Source organism: Symphodus melops (genome assembly GCF_947650265.1).
Source record: "Symphodus melops genome assembly, chromosome: 18".
Lineage (NCBI taxonomy): Eukaryota > Metazoa > Chordata > Actinopteri > Labriformes > Labridae > Symphodus > Symphodus melops.
This window is the reverse complement of record NC_136708.1, coordinates 17,825,741-17,838,871: the sequence shown is the minus strand read 5'-3', so window position 1 is coordinate 17,838,871 and position 13,131 is coordinate 17,825,741.

Below are 13,131 nucleotides of genomic sequence, written 5' to 3'. Positions count from 1 at the left end.
GGTGTGACGACACAAGTCCAAAAATCATTTTTCCCTGTCTTCACATGAACACATTAAAATCTTCACCTTGGTAGGGCTTTTATTACAAAAGGTGCATTTTCAATGGCATAGAAGCAATTTCCGTGTGTATGAAAGGTCAAAAAGCACACAGACAAATCCCTGTTTTAAAAAATAACCACCTATGTGTAGACGAGGACACAGAGATTCCAACCTGAGGGTAATTCAACTCAGGGCTCAGGGTTAGACTGAGAGGTTTTTTTCTTTCTTTCTGAAATGGCCCCGGTACACTCACCATTGCGCCCAATACTGGTCATCATTGAAAGCAAGATTGCATTCTTTTATCAACAGCCTACTCGTTGGTAAACCTCCTTCTTACATGACATTTCAGGCCTTACAAGCAGATCTCAAAACTACGTCACTTAGGATGGAAATGGGAAAGAAGGCTCTTAGTGTTGCTTCATCTATTCTGTAGAACAATTTTCAAATGCTGGCTGCTCTTGTATGTAAGAGCTAGTTTCTGATCTACCAAGGACAAGCAATTGCAGCTGTTTTAAAGTGTGACTTAATAACTGGGGCATGAGTTTCCTTTATGTATTTGTAATTATTTGAACTGTGTTATATGTTTTTCTTGTTCTGTCTTTTATTGAATTGCTGCAGGTCACCCCTGGAAAAGAGACCTCAGAGTCACTGGATTCTTCTTGCTAAAATAAATGACAAGTACATGTGTTACATGGCAGCCAATCTGTGTTTTTTTAGGAACATCTGGGAATGAATTTGTCCTGAAAACTACAACAAATGTGCCAAACAACAGAAAATGCTACCAGTAAATCTACAATGTGTGATTCTCGAGTGGGTTTGAGGACCATATGATTTAACCTCTTTAGTAAATAACCCACTTTTTGACCTATATTTTCTTCAGCTGCTCCACTTTCCTCACATAGCCTGGACGGACAATTTCTGGTGGTCTGCCTGGAAATGGAAACCATCATTTGATCTACAGTATGTCCCTGTGATGGCCAGAGCCAAACATGGGTGATATCAATTGATTTCAGTGTATTCACATGATTTCAGTTTGGAAAGTCGGAATGATGTAACAGAAAAAAAAACAGTTAGGTTTGTATTAGTTATATTAAGTTATATTTGAACAAAAAGTTAAACAACATCTCAGTCAAGGACAGGAGCTTAGTCTGACTCTCTTTCTCTCTCTGTCTTTTTTCTTAGGTTCTGAGTCGTTGTTCCGACTTGAGCTGGTGTTTATGTACATTTTGATTCTCGGAAAATGATTTTTCCAATGTGTCTGACACCATACAGTATGAATGCTGAAGCCAGTTTATTGGAGCAGACCATGTGCTGTGATGTCTTGGGGATGGTTTGGGTTTAGTTGGTTTTTCCTTGTTTGCAGTTAATTGGCCGTCCATTTATTGTTTAACCTTAGTGTTGGAGTTGGTTTGGCCAAACAACTATATACGTTCATATAATCTTTGTATAACATTTGATCTTTGTCAAAAATAGTCACAGCAAATAAAAAGCTGTTATTCAACAATGCTGCAATGTTTCCTTCTCTATTATACTGTGCATGCTTCTCATACCCTCTCTGTACATAACGCGTGCCTACATTAATGACTCACTGGTATGAAAGGATCACTGGCATGAAGAGGTTTTAATTAACTCAGTTTTCATAATGAGGTCACTGCGGTTTGTTTCTTTTTTTTTGGTTTTGTGTTTCCAATCGCATTTATAAAGACAAAAGTGTATCTAATACAATGTAATGCAATTTTTTAAGTTCAGTAGTTTTACTCAGTAAATGGACTGTAAAACCATAAATTCAATCTTTCTCATTGTTACTGCTTCATGAACTCTGGGCAGAGCCCTGTACACCTTTAACCTGAGCCATCTATGAAACAAGTGTAGTAAGTTATGTCAAGAATAACCAAGTATGAAGATAAATAGTCCAAGGAAACGACTGTGACCTTTAAAGTTTCAGGCCAATATAAAATTAATTAATTCATTATTACCGCATCAGGTTTTTTTTCTTTCTTTCTGTAGCTCTGACTGAATTGTAGACCTTTATGTTGAAAAATTAGAATCAGAAATAATTTATTAGTCCCAGGGGGAAATTTGTTGACAACTTTAGTAAACTGCATATGGCATCTTACAAATGTGTTAAACAGAAGCTAGTCATATCTTCCTGTACGAACTAGGACTTGTTCTTGTCTTGTTTCTCCTTTTTCTACAAGCTACCTGGTACGAGACCTGACTTCATGATTACTGAGCAGTCTGCTCAACTCATAAAAGTTTAACCAGTGAGGTGTACTTACGCTGAAGCTGTGCTTAATTTTTCAACATGCAGTGGCTGTCTTACCGTCAAAAACCTGTCATCTTTTAGCAGGTGATGCACTTTTCTAACAGTGATGTATTTACAGTGTTGTAAATCATACGCACTAGGTACCTTGGCTGTGCGTCACTTTTATGCGAATTTCTGCTGATGTCAAGTCGTATCTTGAAGTAGAAGGCGTTCTGCACACAGCTCACATCTGGCAGCAGTGCACAGAGGGTTGCATTTGCTTTCCATTGTATTGCTGCAGTGTTAGGCAAGGAAGCAAAAGTATTTGAAACCTTTGCGAATGGATTGTGATGTAAGTGATTAAGTTACCCCTGCGAACCATGGAGGAGGGTAAACTGAGTTTCCTCCATGTACTCATGACCTTACATTTAATAGTTTTCTCTTTCAAACATCACAACTCGTTTTCTTGACATTTGCCCTTTGAAATGGGATTAGTCACAAGCATTGAAAAGAAAGCAACTATGATTCATGCCGTATTGTTTGGAGCAGATTGTAAAGCCCTTGTTTCCCCGAGCTAAATTACATACCGTCTACAATTAGTGACTCATGCAAATGGTAAAAAGTCACTGGGTCGGTGAGGGGAGGCTTAGACTGCATGTCTAAACTCTGGTTATGACTTGCTAAGGACTATAGTGGTCCATTTAATTCTTAATGGGAAGTATCACTCCTTAACAGAGTATACCACAGTCTTTATCATTCACTATCTCATTATTGTTAACTTTATGTATGGTTTACTAACTGCCTTTAGATCAAAATATAAGTCTTCAGAAGAATCATAACAAGAAAAATACCAGAGCTATACTCATGAGTCTCACTTTCACACCTTTTAACAAACATGTTGCTTACACTGGGTGGCAGTATGCATTCATTTTAACTCCCAAACCATGTGACGTATTTGCCTGCAATAAGCACTATTGCTGTTTACTACATCTGCACCTCCAGTAACATTTAAATGAATAAATAAATAGAGAGCTTATGAGATGTTAAAAATGATAAAGCTTGCAGTGCACTGCATGCCACTGAACTTTTGCATTTGAAATGAGTCTCAAGTCTTAATGGAAAAACTGCTTAAACTTTTTGCCTCTGCTTTGTGAAAGATGTGCAACACAGGGTCGATCTGTGCTCTGGTTTCCACTACAAGGTGTAATAAAGATTTTATACATACTTCTGCATGTAAAAACAGTAACCAAACATTTGTGTAAGAAAACTGATTAATCAAACCTTGCATTTAAATTGGACATATTTTGCTGTGTTTAAAAGGGATTCTTGATCCACTATCAGCATTAACAGTGTTTCTGATCTAACAACAACTTTAACTTTGTTGAATCATTGTGCAGCAACCATTCCTTCAGTTTAAAACTCTACATGCTGGCCTATTTGTTATGCTGCAAAAGAACATTTATTGACTGGAGTGAAACTTGGAGATTCTTCAGTTTCAGTAGGTTATGTAGATGACACAGTGAAAACTTTTATTGTTGAACTGCATGACTGTCTTACGCACACGCGTCTAGCCATTCTAAAAGACAGCCGTCCCCATGGAAACAGGTTTCCTGTACTCCTTAAGCGGATATCCTGATAGAGCAGGAGGAGAGGAGAGAAAGACAGGACAAAAGTCACATTTTCACCTCTGTACCATATGCTTCATGTTGATATGCAATCGTTGATATGCACATATATTCTTAGAGTTTTTGGATGCAATTTTCTTTTTTCATTTTCAAGTGCTTATGACTCACCAACCAACTTATCAGCACTGAGTTATTTTCTGTTAGTGGTCAAACCATTAGTTTTACGTCTACACAAACATTCAGAGGAAGGATGAATGAAAGCAGACATTACACTATGGGAAGACTCCGGGAAAAATGTCATGAGGTTAAAGGAAAGATATTAGGAGAATTTATAAATGACTAAGGGAAAGGTGATCACATTGCTCAGAGAATCCAACCACATTTCCTCTAGGCTGGGTTTTTAATGCAACAGTGGAGGTTAATGACGTGGGTCTGCCTTGGTGAAACTACATGTCATTTCACTCAGTTAGGAACCTTCCTAAGCAATAAAGACAATATGAATGCACCCTATCACTTGTTTTAAATTGCTGTCTGCCACAGAAGAAATAAGGATGTAAGGGGATGTCAGGTCAAATGTATGCTATTTGGCTGAAAGAAATCTCCCACACGTGGCCTGGTTATGGATGCGGGTCCCTGTAATTCCATTCACAGAAGGTGGGTTACAGGTTGCATCACAGGAAGGATGACCCTGTGCCTCGTCTTCACAAAGGGCCTGTCACTTATACATGTGTCACCTGCAGATCTGTGTAACACTTCCTTGTAACTGTTTTATTTCAGGCGGGCTCATTGCGTACAAACTATGAATAGGGTACTCAGCAGATACTGGGTGTGCACTATTCTGGCAGAGACATCTTGGCAGAGGCTTTGTGATCCATAATGGTTCTCCCACATGGGTAAATTATTAGTTCCACTGACTAAAAATAGTTCCCTTAATCCACCCACAAAAATTACACATTGCTGGTGATGTTCAGCTGTTGCCTCAATTTGAACACATGTATTTAAAGTAAAATGTGATCTAATATTGGCCTCTTGTAGCCGGAATCTGATCTAAAAATAAATAATAATACATGTTTTGAAAGACATTGTGTTAAAAAAAAAGCATACTTAAACTTTCCTTTTAGTTTTATCAAATAGATAGAACAAATATGTATCTTTGTACAATCTCAAACACAACAAAACGCAGTTTTCAGTCAACAAAATGTATCACATGAAAAAAAGAAGTTTCATGACTTGTTTTATCTCCTAATATTTGGACATGAAAACCATTGAAATTGGTTTAAATATTGCTACTGTACCATCTTTAGATGAAAATGCATAATTCAAGTCAAGGAGGAACTTAGTATTTAGTTTGAAACCATGTCTGTATTTACTAAATGATATGACAGATTAAAAAAAAAAAGAAAAACAGAGCGTGTGTTGGTGTATTCTACTTTGAAGTATATTGACAGGAAAAAGGTTTGACAGCTGCAGCCCACCAAAATCGAAGAGGTGTTTTGTAAAAGGACAAGAGACACTTTTTTTATAACACCCACTTTTAAACAAATGAATGAAAACAAATGTACTTCAGGAAAAACAACAGGATGGAGAGTTACTTTTTAAAAAAACGCACAAGTAGTTTTAAACTTAAAAATACCTTTAAGATTCTTCAGGTAGTTTAATAATCGCAATGAAAAAGGTTTATAGGTTTCACCAGTTTTATACAGTTTGTTTTCTTTTTTGGTTGAACACCTGTTTGTCTGAACATGTTGTTTTTTTTGGTGTAATCTTGGCAAATCAGGGCCTCATACCATATTTATATTTATAGCCACTAGAATGGACAGTATATCTGTCAGTCAGAGGAGCTGGCACCCCACAGAGGCTTTCTGTCTCTACATGTCTTGTCTCTTTATATCTGTCCTACGAAATAAAGGTCATGAAGCCCCAGAAATAATCAGAAAACAACCTTTAAAGAGCAACATGTTTGTCGTGATAAAAGCTGTAAAGGCCAAAAGTCATGACTTGCAGCTCTTGTTAGCATTATTTGTTCCATCAATTCCTAACCTCCTCCTACAGTTTGATTTCTGATTAATTCTATCTCAGTAAACAAACTTGTTTACTGTCATGCCACTGAATAAAACGTAAAGGGGTTGGTCGTCTGAGGCATGACAACTCGTAAACCTCCTTCCTCTGAGTTCTCCACAAACTAAGAAACAAAACATGAATAGAGGTGCAGACTGAGACATGTCAGCACTGTCAATGGGCTTGACTACTCATTCACAAAAAAACTGCTGCAGTGCACAATGAAAATTGACTCTGTGTATGTCATTTCACTCTATCTACTTTGTAAGAATGGGTGCAAAGCCTGTGCAATAGGCGTGTCAAGCGGAAAACGGCACTTAGTAAGTAAAAGCACTGCGCAATGCTCAAAGTGTCTGGCAAATTGAAAGTTGGCACTTGATGGTGAGTTACCATGGCTACGGGTTTATCAGAATGCAGAACACGTGTTGTCCAACTCCACTTGAGATGTGAGCAGGGGGACAACCAGGTTAAATGAATGCACTCTGCAAAGTCACAAATGGTACCATTAAGTTCAATTAGGAGGCTGCCATCTGATAACTTAGCACTGTTGCCTGTTTAGTTAGTCCTAATGGTCTTTCATTCCACAGGAGATCACTTTATGACTTCTACATGCTTTACAGATGACATGCCTGTGGGTCAGCACTCAGGGGGTTGCCTGGTTTCAGATGCCTGAATAGTGCCTGCATATCTGAATGAATCACACATGAGAAAAGATATTCAGTCACATTTTTGGACAACTCAGAGTTAAATGATAATAATAACAATAATAATAATAATAATAATAATAATAATAATAAAGCTGTAGCCACTGAGTGCAGGTAAAGTTGGACGATATGTCTTCAACTCCTCCAAATCAAGTGCCAATAATTGAAAAAATAATTTGAGCCACAATCTCCTCTAGTCTGACAATGCGATGCACACAGAGTCCCATTTGTCAATAGAGCTGTCAATCATTGAACTCCATTTTATAGCATACATTTTTTTTTATAAACATATAGTAGTTTTTCAGAATGTGAGATCATTAGCATGAGAAACAAGTATTACAAATGTGACATGTGGATCGTCTTAGCATTAATTGCTAAGTCAATTTGGAGCAGTTACTGCATAAGTATTCAACAAAATAGAAGATTTTACATTATGTTAAAATAATACCAAACAGTGTTTTTCCAAATATCTAATGTATGTACTAAGTGAATTGAGAAGCCATGTTGGTTAAACAAGCGATTATAATGTTACAGCTAATCGATATATAAAAACGTTTAGCTTCTTTAATATATAACAATTAGAGTAGCAGTTGCTATAGTCCCGACCTCTTGATAGCACTCCTGGGAAATTAAAAATTAAGTCAGAGTTGGGGTTTAAGACTTATTCACATTTGCAAATGTATTCAATGAAGCCAGACTAATTAAAGGCACTTTAACCTACTGTAGCTTTTGCATGTAGCTAGCTCACAACTCTTTTAAATCTCACTCTGGAATGAAACACCACCCAAACCATCTCCACAGACTTAATGCTTTGGGGGACGCCGGGCCGGATCTCTGTAACCCCCTGCTACATCATGTCCCATCCACTAACCTCTAATTTCTTGTGGATAATAACACTTGTTTTGCCAAGATTAAAAGTAGGATTACAATGATTCAATATTTTTTTATTTGAAAATTTAAAAGCTTAATGAAATACGAAGGCAAATCCTAATAACACTGTAGTTGCATGAGTAGTATAATGAGCAAGATTGAGGTGAGAGGCTGAAAAGAGCAGGAAAGTAATAATCAATTTGAAATGATTTGTTGTTGCTGGGGTGACTTGGGCTCCACGTGTTTTCTCTGTTAATGTGGATCATGTTTATTCGTTCAAATTACCCCAATTAGATACGTATTATGCTCGTTAAAATGTAATCTTAAACTACATCATACAATTTGAAAACTTGGCCTTTCTTTCTTTTATTTTACTGAAAGTATGCTATGTTTTATACATTAATGTTAGGCTGAATTCAACAGGACACGTGCAACCAACCTAGACATTGTTGCTGGTGTGAACACGTTTTATTTATTACACCCACCCTCAAAATATTGAATGCTAGCTCCAAATATGGAGATCAGATCTGTCTTGTGACATAAGTTGGAGTTAAGAGTTAAAAAACAAAGGAAATTATCTGTGCCCTAAATCATTAGTTACATAAAGCAAAAAATGCTTAACACTCAGTTTGCATGGAAATTATTCACTTACCTAATCTGCAAAGAAAATCAATTCCTGAACTTTTTTATGTTATAATATTTCATATTCTGGATGCAGAGACAGGGTCAGAACCTGCTAGGACAGCAGTACAAAAGACGTGTACAAGTAGCTTCTTCTCTCCATTGTCAGAGAGATTACTGTGATGAACCTTTAGCACTTGACCTTGACATGACCCTGACCTCCCACAGCCTGCGGCCATGTGGGTCAGTGGGGTCCTTAGGTGCCCTAATGTTCCAGCTTTCCTCTCAAATCTGTGCAGAGAGTGTTTGACACCTAAGCAGCCACTAGAGCCTGTCAGTATCAGAGCGATTTATTCATCTCCATACTCTCTTCTCCCCTCAAGGGCAGTCGACTTCCTGTTGCTGGGATACACTAATTGCAGCATTAGTATTCTGTATTGATCCGCTGCCGGAAGCTGAGACTCCACCAGACACTGATGGCCAGTGCAAGCCATTGTAATTACAACAGAGGCCCTCTTTATGCTTTGTCTGGGTGTCTTTAACTCATGCAGCTTCCGTTTGGGCTTTGTCTGTTTTGCTCTTACTCATTCTTATACTGACCTTATAGTTAGAGGGGCTACAGGGGTCCCTCATCCATTGGAGGCTGCGTCTGGTGATGCAGGACTTCATGTGGATCTGTCAAGTCATACTAAATGATGCTGTACAAATGATGCTTGCAAAGGGCCGTCAGCTCAGGAAATGGTCAGTTCGGCTAAGATTTAGTATAGTTTCTAAACTGCCATAATGTGTGAAAAAGACCACAACTGTCCCATTGGCAATGTTAAGTCTTATTGTTTCACACATTAAGAAAAGGATCTTTAACTGTGGACTAATATTCTTTGTAAGTGCATTTGCATTGAAGAAATATTATCCTTTGATGAGCATTTGAGCGCCCTGTTGCCTTCAATTTTTCACACAGTTCTTGTCAAGTTCATATTGATTTATATAGAAAAATCACCACGGCAACATTGCTACCACATGCTAGCACAGAGAAGCTCACTGCAACTTAATTAAGGAAACTCAAATTGGAGATCAAATAACAGCAGGCCTCGTCTTAAATCTAGAAAAATATTCAAAATGTTTACCTCTGGTAATGATCTGTGTCACACTTACCTTGCAGGGTCCTCTGCAGTCTTTATGTGGACGTGCATGGGCCTATGAGTCTGAGTGGATTTTGCATGCAACAGAGTTTCTTTCTGCTCATTTATTGACGCAGAGGATGGAAGGAATTGTCTTTATTGTTAGAAGTATTCTCTTACTTGATGATTAACAGCAGCAGCTGTGTGCACAGAATCACTAAAGTATCAAATTCAATTGCAGTAGAAACTTTAAAATGTTTACTTTTTAGTAACTTTGCATGCAAACCATGATTCTGTCCTCCTGAAGAGAGCTTCACTGATCCTTCATAGCATGGGTAGCACGTCTCTGCTGTTCACCTGCTTTCTGCCTCACCAGGCGCTGTTTTTTTCCAGCGATATGTGCGTCATTGGACCTGGCGGGGCTAATCTTTCTGCAGAAGCATCTCTGCCACGATCAGATGGAGTCACTAAGTCCATTTGACATAAAGCCATTGTTTCTGCCTTTCTGTGAGGCGCAGATAGCTAATTTGTAGGTTAAGAACAGTGGTGTTTCTGTCTGTAATAAAAGAGGTCATGAAAAAGCTTGACCAAATGACTTTTTTTTTTAAAAAGAAGAGGAAATGGATTACATGACCTAATTCTGGGGTCACATTTTGTATAACATTTCAGTTGCAATGACTCAGATAACTGTTTAGAGATATTCACAGTAATTTAATACAGTGGTCAGTAATGAAATTTCAGCCAGTGTTATAGAGATCAGTGAATATCTACAGGCAATTGCCATTTTACTGAAACATTTTAATGGTGACCTGATGAATGTCTTTTAAATACTAAACTGATGAAATATGATTTTCAAGCTACAACATGCAAGTAGCAAACTATGGCTACACACGCTGCCTGTCTAGAACCAAATAGCACATAGTTTGAGTTAATGGTGAGCTGATAAATAATAAATTAGTTTGAAAGAATGATAGACCTTATTTTAAACAAAATACTCAGAATAAGATGATGATGATAATTAACAACTATGAAAAGGAGAAGGTGATGCTAAACTCATCATTATCCCTTTCTCTCTTTTCTTTGATTAACTCGTATATTATTCCAATAAGGGCCATAATGTATTTACAACTAACATAAGTTATAGAACCATGTGTTACTATGTTCACTATACCCCTCATTGTGTTATCTCCTGATCGCTATGTTTTGAAGTATTATCCCCAATCTTCCACACAGTAAGTCAGATATGGTAACACAAGTAAAGATACAGAATCGGCATTGATTTGTGGACCAGTATGTGATGTAATTTGTGTCTAACTATGCATGACATAAATTGGTTAGGCTAGCCTTACCAACCTTCTTTTACTCTTGACGTCAGTGACATTTGAAAGGAGAAAATGAACACCTACGACAATCACTTCAAAGTGACAGCTCACCGTGGCAATTAAAAGGAAAAGGACGTTTTGAGTGATAAAAAAAATGGTTCCTTTCATTCGCTGTAATTGTCAGGAGGAAATACCTTTCTCTCTGTTGCAGGATTTCCTTTTCTCCTCAGAGTTGTACTGCCATACTGTCACACAGCTATGTCAGAAACTGAGCAGTTAGAGCTCTTTATCCAACTTTCTTTAAAGAGAAATGTCCTGACTTGTTGCACACAATTCAAACTAAAATTACTGAGGATTAATACATTTTACATGCATGTGTGTAACATATAACATACAATTGCATTGTCTTATAGTACATATAATTGATTAGTTTAAAAAGACTACTACTGCTCATTTGATGGACAGGCGCACCTCTGTAGGGCTCCCTGTATTTCAGAGATTAATTCATACAAGAAAAATAACAGGATCAAAGTGATAAAAAGGAAATTAATTTTAAAGGTGCTGCACAGTGAGGAGGGAAAGAAATATCAGAGTGACAACTAGGGCCCGACCTACGTATGTGGGATTTTTTTGGGCTGATAAAGACATTGATATGGTGGAGATATGCTGCGTTCAATCTGTAGAAATAGAGTGATATAGATTTACACATTTACATCTACTTGATTTGACACATAGAGCTACCTGGAGAGAGCTCAAGCAAGGATTTGCAGACTCTGAAAATCCTTTAGGCTGCAGGCTTTACCTGCAGCCTAAGGTACCTACCTGTAAAAACCTGAAGGCTTTGTAGAAGGTTTAGCTCTTCACCCACTGTGCAGATTTGACTAATCTCTAATTGAATATTTTGATTCAAATCTTATTGAAGGGGATTTCTATTTCTTAAAGCCTTTTTTTATGTCTAATAGAGACATTGCTGTTTTCATCATTTGATCCAGTACGGCTTTAAGTAACCCATCATCTCTGAAGTCATACTGTTAAAAAAAGTAGTTTTTCAGAGAAAACAGCCATGCTAGCTGCTTTTTGAGGCTACGATTGGGTGCTTGAGCGGTTTCGCATAATCATATTCCCATTGAGAATTCAATATGCCGAAGTAAAACAATGCTCACAATCACCATGTTGTGGCGAAGTGAAATCTTTCCAGCAGATTCTAATGCTAATGTCTAGTCACTGGTCTGTTTTAAATTCAAGCTCTCTCTTCAAAAAGCACTACCATCCCGAGAATGCAATTTGATAGCTTGTTGTGAGGGCATCTCCTGGCCGGTTCTCTCCACTTAGCTTAGCTCATTTAAACCTCATTCCAATAAATCCTTGTCAGAGTGGCGGCCTCTGTGATTGTTACTGTGACAAACAGTGCAGAGCTTAACAGATTGGCTATGTCGCAACAACATCATTGATTCAATCAGCCTTCCAAAATTGGAAATTGACGTCAGCACCTTTATTAGATATCTGGGTTTTTTTTCAGTTTATTGTACTGATAAGTCTCTGCTCCCCTGTCTGCCTGAACATCCTGTGAGATGGAAACAAGTGTACAGATACTGTGAAAGAGAACATTAAAGAAAAAACACAGATTTTGTTATGCTTAACTTATATAACAGCGTTTGACATATGACCAGCATGTCATATTAGGTCATAGTTTTAAGTGGGATCACGGAAGAATTTAGTTAACCTCCTATAATACCAAGCTGTCACTGAACAAAGCTTGCTTTGAAATATCTCACGGGAACCGGAAGTACATTTTAATACACTTCCTTACTTCCTTGTATTAGAATGTTAAAATGAAAACCAACATCCCCTCGCATGAACCAATTCAAAGTTTTATTATACGCCACCAGATCTCTTAATGAATATGGAGGAGATGGTGTTGGGGAAGGCCTGTGCGTCATCGTCCTCATCATGTTTGGGTTGCATTGAGGAACTGAGGTTGAAACCACTTAATGTGTGTTGTACAATTTGGATTGCTAACACAGGCGCCCACCTGATGGCTCCACAATTACTGCATTACGCATTCACGCACACACAATAGGCAATAATTAATCATTTGTTAGAGCAAGGACGAATGAACTTATAAAAACAGGCCCTTATATTATGGGCTTTTACAAGCTGGGAAAAAAAACAAAGAAATTAGTAAATCTAGTGTCTCTGTGGGGCATGACACACATTTCTTTTTGGATTTGAATCATCGCTCAAAGTGTTAAAGAAATTAAGGTTAAATGAGGTACTGGTGCATTGAAGAGCCAACATTTGTGTATTGTCAAGAAATATTATTTTAATGGTTTTTTGTATATACTTTGCAAATTCCAGGAAGAAGACTTTTCTTTCCTGCCTGTGATATTTCCAAGCTACTTCACTGGACAAGAGGTATTCCATGAGTTAGAGAGCTCAGCTTTTCAGTGACTTTTTACTTTGTGCATCACTCCGCCTCAGCCGGGGGTTCTGATAACAGTTAATTATTGTTGTCAGCATAATCAAGGT